Source organism: Lathamus discolor, chromosome W (genome assembly GCF_037157495.1).
Source record: "Lathamus discolor isolate bLatDis1 chromosome W, bLatDis1.hap1, whole genome shotgun sequence".
Lineage (NCBI taxonomy): Eukaryota > Metazoa > Chordata > Aves > Psittaciformes > Psittacidae > Lathamus > Lathamus discolor.
In genome coordinates, this window is record NC_088908.1 from 32,091,885 (window position 1) to 32,103,956 (window position 12,072).

Sequence of the window (12,072 nt, forward strand, 5' to 3'; positions counted from 1 at the left end):
AAGACCCAAAAGCGTACCGATGGGCTTTTGGTATTGCTGCTTTGGAGACTGAGGAAATTGAGCAGCTGTCCACCTTGCCTGGTCTCTCAGAGGATCCTTCTGTTGTGGGGTTGCTGAAAGTTGAAGACCAAAAAGTGCCAATCGCAACCACAACAGTGCACCGGCGGCAATATCGCACCAACCGAGACTCCCTGATTCCTATCCATCAGCTGATTTGTAGACTGGAGAGTCAAGGAGTGATCAGCAGGACCCGCTCACCCTTTAATAGCCCCATATGGCCAGTGCGAAAGTCTAACGGTGCAGTTAGATTTGCATTCTCTTGGTTCTCCTCTCCATCCCTCTGGGAGCGGGGAGGGTCGGGGAGGGGTGAGTGGACGAGCTGTGTGGATCGGTTTAAACCACGACACGTTGTTTTGTCACTAATTGAACTATGGTATTTAGATTCCTTCCTACAATTTTTTTGTCTAAGTATTTATACAAAGACTTGCTGCCCCAATGAGTTTTATGATGTTCCTCCTGAACTAGCTTCCAGAGTTAATTATAGTGAATTACAATTCGCCCATCAGGTATCTGAACCCAACCCTCTTTGTTTTCCTCTCCTTCCAGATCTTCAATCAACATTCTATCCTCCTTTGAATATCTAGGTTAAGATTTCTCAATTGTTAGTTTGCCATCAGGGATTAAGGACATGATTTTAGATTGTTCAGCTTCTCATTTGGCTTCAAAATTGGCCAAATAATTTCCAGTTTCCTGATGAGAGTCACCTTGTTGATGCCCTCGACAATACGTAAAAGCTACTACCTCAGGTAGCTGAACAGCTTCTAGTAGTCATAGAATTTCTTTAGCATGTTTAATCTGTTTCCCGTGTGTGTTCAAAAGTCCTTGTTCTTTCCACATGGCACCATGTGCATGGACTACACCAAATACGCATTTAAAATAAGTCCAAATATTTATCCTTTTGCATTTAGCCAATTCCAGGGCTCTCATTCAGCATGTTCCAGAGGTTTTTCTTTCAAGTCTGGTTGGCTCCAATATACATTCTCTATAGTGGCCAAGCAGCTGTGTGTCAGTAGTTCTGTTGGCTGTTCCTGCAATAAGGACGCTGGATCCACAACGTTAGTGACCACAATTTCTATGTCATCGTGTTCCACAAGGGTGGCCTGGTATTTTAAAAAATGTGAAGGAAATAACCAGTGAGCTTCTTCCTGTTCCAGGACTGCTGATACAACATGGGACACTAGTACAATAATCTTTTGTCCCAAGGTAAATTTACGAGCCTCTTCAATATTCATGACAACTGCCACCACAGTCCTTAAGCATCTGGGCCATCCTTTTCTCGCTTCATCCAGCTGTTTTGAAAAATACACCACTGCCCTCCTATAGGGTCCTAGTTTCTGAGCAAGAACCCCCAAAGCTATTCCCTGTTCTTCATAGGAATATAGCCAAAAGGATTTGGTCACATCCAGAAGTCACAGAGCTGAAGCTCTCATTAGCTCTGTTTTCAAATTTCTAAAAGCCCCTCTCTGCTGAATCAGTCCATTCCAAAGAGGGAGTATTTCCTTTCAACAGTTCATATAGTGGTCTTACCAGAACACCATAATCATGCATCCAAAGTCTACATCATCCAGTCATTCCCAGGAACGTCCGGAACTACTTGATGGTCGACGGTCGTGGAGTTGGACAAAATAGTTTCTTTTCTAGTGGTTCCAAGTTTTCTCTGTCCTCCTGTTATTTCATATCCTAGGTAGGAAACTCAGGTTTGAATTAGTTGGGCCTTTTGTTTGGATACCCTATAACCGTTCAGTTCCAGAAAATTCAATAATCCCACCATTCACTGGACACATTCTTCCTTTGTTTCTGTGGCAATTAATAAGTCATCCACATATTGTAACAGAGTCCCCGTCTGAGTGGGTGGTTCCCATGATTCTAGTTCCAGTGCTAACTGATATCCAAAAATTGTTGGACTGTTTTTAAACCCTTGAGGTTATACTGTCTAAGTTAATTGGGTTTTCCTTCCTGTGTCAGGATTTTCTCATTCAAAATCAGATAAATTCTGTTTTTCTTTGGCCAATGGTAAGCAAAAGAAAGAGTTCCTTTAAATCCAAGACAGCAAACCATTTCTGATTATTATTAAAGTTAGTCAATAAGGTATACAGATTAGCTACTACTGGATGAATATCTTCTGCAAATTTGTTGATTGCTCTGAGATCTTGAACCAATCTGCAACTTTATTTCTTTACTGTCCAGATAGGAGTATTATATGCCAATTCACATTCAATAAATAATCTATACTTTAAAATTTAACAATGATTTCTTTGATTCCCTTTGATCTTCGAATTTGAAGGGATATTGTTTTATTCTCATTGGACAGGCCCCCCCCCTTTTTAATTCTACTTTAACAGGCAAAGCATTTTTTGCCTTACCTGGAACTTCATATGCCCTTACTCCCAGATATACCTGATTACAGATTTCTTCTATTTCAGGGATGTCCTCCTGTTAGCTTTACTGTTGAATTGAAGATAAACTCAAAACTGCAATTAATTGATTATTTTTAACTCCGAATTCCATTTTGCCTTCATTAAATGTTGCTTCTCGCCCTAATAAAGATTTTAGAGAATTTGGCATGTATAAAAATTTATGCATTTCTATTTGTTTTCCCAATATGTACTTTAAAGGTTTCAGAAAGAATGCCTCCTTTTTTTTCTTCTTTTTTCCCCCCAAGAAGAAGTGCCAATCGCAACCACAACAGTGCACTGGCGGCAATATCACACCAACCGAGACTCCCTGATTCCTATCCATCAGCTGATTCATAGACTGGAGAGTCAGGGAGTGATCAGCAGGACCTGCTCACCCTTTAATAGCCCCATATGGCCAGTGCGAAAGTGTAACGGAGAATGGAGACTAACAGTAGACTATTGTGGCCTGAATGAAGTCACACCACCACTGAGTGCTGCCGTACCGGACATGCTAGAACTTCAGTATGAATTAGAGTCAAAGGCAGCCAAGTGATATGCCACGATTGATATTGCCAAAGCATTTTTCTCAATTCATTTGGCAGCAGAGTGCAGGCCAGAGTTTGCTTTTACTTGGAGGGGTGCCAAGTTCACTTGGAAACGACTGCCCCAGGGGTGGAAACACAGCCCGACCATCTGCCATGGACTGATCCAGACTGCACTGGAACAGGGGCAAGCTCCAGAACACCTGCAACACAATGATGACATTATTGTGTGGGGCGATACAGCAGCAGAAGTCTTTGAGAAAGGGAGGAAAATAATCCAAATCCTGCTGAAAGCCGGTTTTGCCATAAAACGTAGTAAGGTCAAGGGACCTGCACAAGGTATTCAATTTTTGGGAATAAAGTGGCAAGACGGACGTCGCCAGATCCCCACAGATGTGATCAACAAGATAACAGCAATGTCTCCACCAACTAATAAGAAAGAAACACAAGCTTTCTTGGGTGCTGTGGGGTTCTGGAGAAAGCACATCCCAAATTACAGATCGATTGTAAGCCCTCTCTATCATGTGACCTGGAAGAAGAATGATTTTAAATGGGGTCCTGAGCAACAAAAAGCCTTTGAGCAAATTAAACACAAGATTAATCATGCAGTAGCCCTCAGACCAGTCCGTACCGGGCCAGATGTCAAAAATGTACTGTACACTGCAGCTGGGGAAAATGATCCTACCTGGAGCCTCTGGCAGGAAACTCCAGGGGAGACTCAAGGTCGACCCCTCGACTTTTGGAGTCGGGGGTACAAAGGATCTGAGGCCAGCTATACCCCAACTGAGAAAGAGATACTGGCAGCCTATGAAGGGGTTCGAGCTGCTTCGGAAGTGATTGGCACTGAAGCACAGCTCCTCCTGGCACCCCGGTTGCCCGTACTGGGCTGGAAGTTCAAAGGCAGGGTCTCCTCTACACATCATGCAACTGATGCTACATGGAGTAAATGGGCTGCACTAATTACACAACGAGATCGAATAGGAAATCCCAGTCGTCCAGGCATTCTAGAAGTCATCATGAACTGGCCAGAGGGCAAAGATTTGGGAATGTCACCAGAGGAGGAGGTGATGTGTGCTGAAGAGGCCCCACCATATAATAGAAAGTGAAAAACAGCATGCCTTGTTTACTGATGGGTATTGTGGGAAAGCATCAGAGATGGAAGGCAGCCGTATGGAGTCCTCAACGACAAGTTGCAGAAACTGCTGAAGGAGAGGGCGAATCGAGTCAGTTTGCCGAGGTGAAAGCCATCCAGCTGGCCCTGGACATTGCTGAACGAGAAAAGTGGCCAGTACTTTATCTCTACACTGACTCATGGATGGTGGCAAATGCCCTGTGGGGGTGGTTGCAGCAATGGAAGCGAAGCAACTGGCAACGCAGAGGTAAACCCATCTGGGCTGCTGCACCGTGGCAAGATATTGCTGCCCGGGTGCAGAACCTGGTGGTGAAGGTACGCCACGTAGATGCCCATGTACCCAACAGTCGGGCCACTGAGGAACACCAGAACAACCAGCAAGTGGATAAAGCTGCTAAGATTGAAGTGGCTCAGATGGACTTAGATTGGCAACATAAAGGTGAATTATTTTTGGCCCGGTGGGCCCATGACACTTCAGGCCATCAGGGCAGAGATGCAACCTATAGATGGGCCCGTGACTGAGGGGTGCACTTAACAATGGACACTATTGCCCAAGTTTTTCATGAGTGTGAAACACGTGCTGCAATTAAACAAGCCAAACGGTTAAAGCCTCTTTGGTATGGAGGACGATGGCTGAAGTACAAATATGGGGAGGTCTGGCAGATTGACTATATCGCACTCCCACCAACCCGCCAAGGCAAGCGCCATGTGCTTACTATGGTGGAAGCAATCACCGGATGGCTTGAAACATACGCTGTGCCCCACGCCACCTCCTGGAACACTATTCTGGGCCTTGAGAAACAGATTTTGTGGCGACACGGCACCCCAGAGAGAATCGAGTCAGACAATGGGACTCATTTCCGGAATAACCTGACATCATGGACCGAATGGACTCGACAGCATTATAGGGATTGGTCCATGCACTAAGAAATGGTTTCTTTGTCTGTGTGTGTGTGTGTGGATGTATATATATATATGTGTGTGTAAGAGAGATGGTATATTGAAAATGTGGGATCTGAGCATGATGTGAATGGTATGGAATAAGGGGTGAATACTGTCCTGGGTTTAGCAGTAGAAGTCAGTTTTTCTCCTTCTTAGTCGGTGGTGCAGCGCTGTGTTTTGACTTTCAGCCTGGGAACAGAGCTGATAACACTGATGTTTTTAGTTGTTGCTAAGTAATGTTTACTCTGGCTACGGACGTTGTGAGTCTCATGCTCTGCCGGGGACGAGGGGAGGCCGGGAGGAAGCAGAGACAGGACACCTGACCCAAGCTAGCCAAAGAGCTATTCCATACCACAGCACGTCATGCCCGGGGAGGTAACTGGTAGTTACTCGGAAGGTGTTATAAATTGAGACCACAACGGATCATAATCCAATTAAAATTTTATTAGTTATAGCAAGTAGAATATGAGCAAAGACAGCGCTGGACGACAGGGGAGTCTGCGCTCCGCCAACTGCCGTGTTAAGTATTTCAAACAGCCCCTTTTTATACATCTTTACTTCTTTGTTCATGAAATAGTGGAAGTACTCTGCGCATGCTTCAGTTGTTGTTAGGGGGTAGTTTCCTGCCTCCTGGTGATCGATGAGACCAAGGTGAGAAGTCTTCCTCCTTTGATCCTTCACCCATATGTCTTTGCAGGGAGTTGTTAGTCTTATCTCTGCCAGTTCCTGGGACATCTTGCGGCTATCTTATCTTGGCCAGCTGTGTTTTATCTCTGTCAGTTCCTTTACATTTGGCTTAACATATATCTTAATAAACAATACACTAGTCTACAGTTTCTCACAATCCCCCCTGTTATAAATTGAGACCACAACAGATCATAATCCAATTAAAATTTTATTAATTATAGCAAGTAGAATATGAGCAAAGACAGCGCTGGACGACAGGGGAGTCTGCGCTCCGCCAACTGCCGTCCTGAGCAGTTCAAACAGTCCCTTTTTATACATCTTTACTTCCGTGTTCATGAAGTAGTGGAGGTACTCTGCGCATGCTTCAGCTGTTGTTAGGGGGTCGTTTTCTGCCGAAGTGAGAAGTCTTCCTCTTTTGTCCCATTGTTGACCCCTCTACTCCTATGTCCTTTGTTCGTCTTATCTCTGCCATTTCCTGGAACATCTTACAGCTATCTTTAGGCAACATCTGCTATGTTTGCATAAGCGATAAGCGATTGCGGTTGGCGACTGTTAGTCTATGTAAGCGATTGCGGTTATTGCCTAACCTTTACATTGGGCTTAACATAAATCTTAATAAACAATATCCTAATTCATAGTTTCTTACAATCCCCCCTTTTTCTTTTATCCTATTATTGTTTATTAGATGCTGCTTTCATTTTCAGAATTGTAAGCCAACCTTTTTCCACACTCCCAACATTTATCATAACACTCACAAGGTAATTCCTTACAATCACAGGTATATTTTTTACATGGCATGACACATTCACAACAATCTTCATCCTCATCAATAGATACACTCTTATATTTTACCCCAGATCCCGTAGTTAAAATAAGCAGTTTAGCTATGTCAAACCGTTCTCTAATAAAGTGTAAAATATAGCGTAATATACAAGGCCCAAATATAAGTCCCAAAATCAATATAATAAGCGGCCCTGCTAAAGCAGACAACAAAGTGGTTAGCCAAGGTGAAATATTAAACCAGTTTTCATACCATGACCTGCCCGCCTCACGATCTTTCTTACGTTGATCTAACCTTTTCCGGAGTTCTACATTAAGGTTGTACAGGGAATTCAGGGTGTCCCGTCCCAGTGAAAGTGGTTATCACTTTGGATGTTTCCCACGATATTAATTCCCACTTTAATGGTTCATGCGGGTTTCCATTTGCTTGGGTTATTATCAATAACAAAACTAACGGTATACCAGGAAAAAGGGTGTCTGTCAATTTTGCCAATTTAAGTATATTTTTACCAGTCCTGGGGAAGTTCGGCCATTGCTGTTTTTGCATTCCATTGTTCTGGTTCTTTTCTCCACAGTTTATTCCTCCTCTGCCTCGCCCGTCGACTCGGTTGCTTCGAGCCACGGGGTGTACCATCTTCTCGGCAGCAAGGGAATTCTTCAGGAGAACAGCTGTTTCGGGCTTTCTGCCTGTTTACATAGGCTTCCCACTTTGCAGCCTTAACTAATGGGGCAAAGCAAGACACAGTTAGTACTTCCCTTCTACACTTTATAATCAAAATTTTGGCTATAAAGGGGACTGGTTCATTGGAGTGGTAACAATAATATTGAGGGTTTATTCCTTTGGCAAAAATCTCCCACCACTCATGGGATTCCCAAATAATTTCTTGTTTTAGACTCTAATTGTTTTAATTTCCACTCAGTGAGAGTTCTTTGGATTTTCCAACACTGTGTACAAACTCCTATTGGAGGGCATCCACATTCACAGTGTGTCCACCATCTATCCTGACATACCTTACACCTAAAACAAGCAAATGGATAACAATTGCAATTCAAATTATTACACCTAATTCGTATATCTAGAGTACATACATTATTTACATCAGCATATCTTCTATATTCACTATTGTGTGGTTGCATAAGTTTAACAATTTCCTTCAACACACTTTGTATGCTTCCATATATAATAGAAAAGAGGAGAAATAATTATAGCAAATATAAACAGCAATACACACTTTATACCAAAAGATAATGCGGCAAAATAATTAAATAAAGTCTCTATCATTACGTTATCTTTTCAGGATTTTCTTGGTGTCACCTGGAGTACTGATTACTTTCCAGTGGGGTCTCGTCACTGGGCCTTTAATGCGACTGGCTCCAATATTTTCTGGCCGTTAAACAAATAATGTCCCAAATATTTCACTTTTTCCTCCACAAATTGTAACTTTTCTTGTGATACCCGTAGGCCCTTTTGTGCAAGAAAGTTTAGAAATCGAATGCTTTCTTTTCTTACATCCTCCTTATTATTCCCTGCTATGAGCAGATCATCTACATACTGTAACAGCACGTTCCCCGTTTGTACCTGGTATTCTTTTAAGAGCTCTTCCAAGTATGTTTGCAGCCCATATCCCTGGGAATACCTGATCCAGTATATTTTCAATCTGACTTCTCCCTCGACATGATTAGTGATCAAAATTAAGCTTTTAACATCTCTATATACTGTTGGTCCTTTACTTTTAAAGTGATCTCGCCTCCTTTGAAAGTAATGGTTGCTCCCAAGTGTTCTAACAAATCTCTCCCCAAAAGAGCTTTTGCGGAGTTAGGCATATACAAAAACTTATGGATGCCCCATTGTTTTCCCAATTGATATTTTAGTAGTTTACAAAAATAAGCCTTTTCACCTTGGCCAGTCGCCCCTTTTATCATCATATAATCATCCCCAAAGGTATTAAAGCTTTGTTTAAAACTGAATACATTGCACCTGTATCAACCAGAAATTCCATTATAACCAGTGGATCTGCTAGGGAAGATTCCCCTGGTCCCGTCAGCCTAGTTCCAATTCAGTCACCCGAGCCACCCCATGGCACTCCCACTAGGGTAGTCTCACTCCCAGCGTCCAAACTCCTCATAGCACTCACACCGATCCGGTTCCACAGAAGAGGAGGTTACTCCCCCACTTCTGTCCGACATTCGTCCTCCACCAGTTTTAAAGCAACCAGCGCAGCCGTGGCTGTAGCACGACCCAGCTTTTTCTTTTCTACCTATTTCCAATTCCTATACACTCTCCATGCTTCCTCCTTCACTCCCATCCACATTTATTCATCAACCGTTCAATCCCGTCTGTCAACATGTCTGTCTGCCTGCCCCAGCACCCATTCCATGCTCAAACACAGGAACTGCGGGAGCTTCCCTCCTTTCCCCTTTGGTTTTCCCTTTTTTATTTATTTATTTATTATTTTTCACAGGTGCTCACCCTGCTCTGCAGGGGTTACAGATGCCTGCCTCTGCAACAGCACTTCTGGTTTAACCCCTTCTTAACCCTGAATGTGAATGTGCTGCTTGTTGCCAGTGACAGCAATTTCCTCCTCCTTATCAATACCTGATAGGACAGAGGCAGAGGGTGCTCCTCTCGGAGGTACCTGTGATATATAATTTTCTTGATGACTGTCCCAATATCACAGGCTGAACAACATCTCTCCAGCTTAGCTTTCTGTTTTTCCCTGTCCTTTTCCAAAACCAAAATTAGGGATCTGGCAGAGTTATATTAATTTCACATTCTGTCTGCCACTCCAGATGCTTTCTTAAAGTGAAACATATCTGCATACATTACTTCATTGCATTTTCTTGGCCACCTCAAAACCAACATAAATTGTAAAAAAAATGCATTAGAATTCAGAGTTCCATTTTTAGGCCATTTTTCCTGATTTTCCAAAGTTTATAAAGGCCACCATTGATTACAATATTTTACCAATGTTTTCTTGTTTACCGAGCCCCCAGAAGAACCTCCCAGTTCTTTCCAATGTGCCAAAATGTAACCCGATGGGCTTTTCTTCAGAATTCCCTTGTTTTGACCGGCTCCCATTTCAAACAATCTCTTACAAATCTCTATAGCTTCTCTTTCCCAGTGCTCTGCAAATGCACTTAAAATATGAGAGCACCTACACACAAGTTTTATGATATTCTCAGGGGATTCAGTAAGATAGTATCTCTGGGTTCTGCAGATCAACTCCCCTGTCATTAGAACATAGTTTCAGTTCCAGCAAAATTTACACTGCCCTAGCATCCACAGCAGGTTCCACTGTTCAAAACTTATTATGCACTCATATGTCAGGTTACGAAGGTTTTCCTAATATCCCCCGTTGATTGTCCCAAAAAGAGAGACATTAATTGTTGTATTCCCATTTTATTTTTTTTTTCCTTTGTAACCACATCTTCTCAAATTTTCTTTGATACCTTTTATAAACCTTTTCTCAGTTTTCCATTCTAACTTCCCGGAAGTCCGCCAGGATTTTGTGGCTTTTCTCCACAAAGTAATCTTTTATTTCTGGTCACCGATTAGATAATTATAATTTTCTACCTGGCAGTGTTTTGTAAGACACCCCGAGCAGTATCTGCCCCACCGGTGTCCTGAGTGGCAATATCCACGTGAAATGCCACCCGTCCCGTACAGTTACACTCCTACAAGGCACATACTCTCACAGGGCATATAGGAAATTCCCTTGCCCTTGTATTTCGTAAAGTTATCCACTGCGGGAGGGGTAGCCGGACCTTCCCCCGCTTTCTAAGTTGCTTGATGGTTATACACAGACAAGACACAGGACAGAAAAACATAAACGCTTCGTCCGTCTCCGGCCGCTCCCCTCGCGGAGACACGGAACCGCGGATTAGGACTCCACACTCGCTTCGTAGCTTCGCTACGTCTCAGCCACACAGAAACACATGGGATCCCACACACTCCCACTATGGTTCCGCTTACCCTTCTCCTGCTTCCTACACGGTCATTAGCAGGTCCGCCTTGGCTCCCAAAACTTGGGATGCAGCGAAAACCCGGGCTCGCCCGATCCGCCTCCAGGATCGCTTGCAGCCACGCTATCGGTCGACGAGCCCCCAGCTTGCAAGCCCTACCTGCCAAGGGGAACTCCGCTGTGCGCCAGACGTCTTTGCACGCCTTACCAGCAGCCCCGGGCCACGCGTACGCCCTACAGGCCCCCCAAAGTACCTAAATTCCAAGCATACCGCCTCTCCGCAGCCGGCGCAGGTCGCTGTCTGTCCCCGCAGTGAGCGGATGAGAAGCGGAGCTCCTCCAGGCAAGCGGCCTGGGGGGGGGGCTTAGGATATCCGCTCCTCACCCGATCCTGCAGCCGAACAGAGGCCTCCTGGCTGGCTCGCCAAATTGATACGCGGATTGACTCCACAACTCGTTAAAGTTGTAAAGTAGGTATGCTTTATTCAGCGCTGAGGTGCATGGGGATCGTTCCTCCAAAGTATGCACACCCAGGGTCGTTTTTCCTTTACATTTATTCCCTTACGCCTATACATATTTAGTATCTGTCCCCGCTTCATATTATACCTTCTTTTTCTTTTGTTTAGTTTTTTTTTTTTTTATCTCATTCAGCGGGTAAAGTCTAGCTCCCGGTCTTTTTAGCCACACTTCCGCATATTGACTCTCCTCAGGGTTAAGGGGTTTTTTATTATTAACCCAGAGGTTTAATAACCCAATCTTCTTCTGACCCATAGACTGGCCAAAAAAAAAAACATTTTTAAAAATCTTCTTCCCTCCCCATATCTTAGTACAATATTCTATCATTTTTTGCTTACCTTTCCCTAAGGTTCCAGGGAGACATCTCCAATTGTCTAAGATATATGCCAGAGGGGTATTCTTAGGTACAATGGGTACCCATCCCATGGGAGTCGAAGGCTTGCTGCCCTTCGCCCCCATCTTCTGGAATATCTCCGAACACGCACTCACTCGCTCCCCCTTGTTCCTGGCCCAGTCCCTCGCGGGAGATGGGAACCGCAGTACTTAAGGGTCCACACTCGCTTGGTTCAGTATATCGAACCTCTCATTCGTTATATTCCAGGAAACCCAATCCCGCCCGAACGGCAAACCTGCGAACTACTCTGCCGTGAACAATCACTCTGCAGTCCTCCGCCGCGAACTATTTCGCTCTGCGGAAAATTTCGCAATATACTCACGCGTCCTACGTCTTCGTCCGGACTCCCGTGCACAGAATTTTTATGGGATTTTACCGGTTCCTTCTTTGCTCATATTCTAGCATTTAGGTTCGTCGGTAAGGATGAGGTAAGCTGTTGGTCGCGGGGCCGCGAAATGTCGCGGGGCGCCTCCCCGGAGGACCAAAGCCCACCGTTCCTTATCCGAGTCACGGCACCAGAAATTGTTATAAATTGAGACCACAACGGATCATAATCCAATTAAAATTTTATTAATTATAGCAAGTAGAATATGAGCAAAGACAGCGCTGGACGACAGGGGAGTCTGCGCTCCGCCAACTGCCGTGTTAAGTATTTCAAACAG

General features: G+C 44.1%; 1 long non-coding RNA gene across 1 annotated transcript; it reads right to left on the reverse strand.

The window, feature by feature from the left end:
• Positions 1-5,948: 5,948 nt before the first annotated feature.
• On the reverse strand, positions 5,949-11,602 carry LOC136004399 (uncharacterized). Its single transcript, XR_010608441.1, has 3 exons — positions 11,355-11,602; positions 10,513-10,661; positions 5,949-7,260 (listed from the first exon to the last, which is right to left on the reverse strand). It is a non-coding gene; the product is annotated as an uncharacterized LOC136004399 (long non-coding RNA).
• Between the last annotated feature and the right edge of the window lie 470 nt (positions 11,603-12,072).